The 631-nt window shown below is 52.5% G+C and overlaps 1 protein-coding gene across 1 annotated transcript in view; it reads left to right on the top strand.

The window, feature by feature from the left end:
- The window catches only part of LOC125485804 (lectin-like), a 45,439-nt gene that overhangs the window by 39,237 nt on the left and 5,571 nt on the right, over positions 1-631 (top strand). The window lies entirely within an intron of this gene.

The following is a 631-nucleotide window of genomic DNA, read 5'->3' as shown; positions in this document are numbered from 1 at the left end:
AGTCAGGGGCATGTTCACTGGGTGTAACACTGTAGTCAGGGGCATGTTCACTGTGTGAAACACTGTAGTCAGGGGCATGTTCACTGTGTGAAACACTGTAGTCAGAGACATCTTCACTGGGTGTAACACTGCAGTCAGGGGCATGTTCACGGTGTGTAACACTGCAGTCAGGGGCATGTTCACTGGGTGTAACACTGCAGTCAGGGACATGTTCACTGGGTGTAACACTGTAGTCAGTGGCATGTTCATTGGGTGTAACACTGTAGTATTGGGCATGTTGACTGGGTGTAACGCCATAGTGAGGGGCATTTTGACTGGGTGTTGAACTGTAATCAGGGGCATCTTCACTGAGACCCATACTGCCCTCACAGGTCAGGCTTGCTGAACCTCACACCACTCAGGCATTGGCAAGACCACCAGCAGATCTTCAACTTATCCTGACCCTGGGGCCAGAAGAGCAGTCAGCCAATCAGGGATTCCTGGAATTGAGGGTGGTGGGGCGGAGGGGAAAGGTGTTTGGAAACAAGAGAAAGAGTGTCGGTCTCAGTGACAACTCTCCAACCCAATGTTCAGTCCCTTACCCGGGCACTGAGAGCCTTTGAAGGAGGGACAGCTCCCCACCCCGGGATGA

Source organism: Rhincodon typus, chromosome 22 (assembly GCF_021869965.1).
Source record: "Rhincodon typus isolate 14 chromosome 22, sRhiTyp1.1, whole genome shotgun sequence".
NCBI classification, from domain to species: domain Eukaryota; kingdom Metazoa; phylum Chordata; class Chondrichthyes; order Orectolobiformes; family Rhincodontidae; genus Rhincodon; species Rhincodon typus.
The sequence above is the reverse complement of the archived record's forward strand: the minus strand, read 5'-3'. Positions and strand labels throughout refer to the sequence as shown.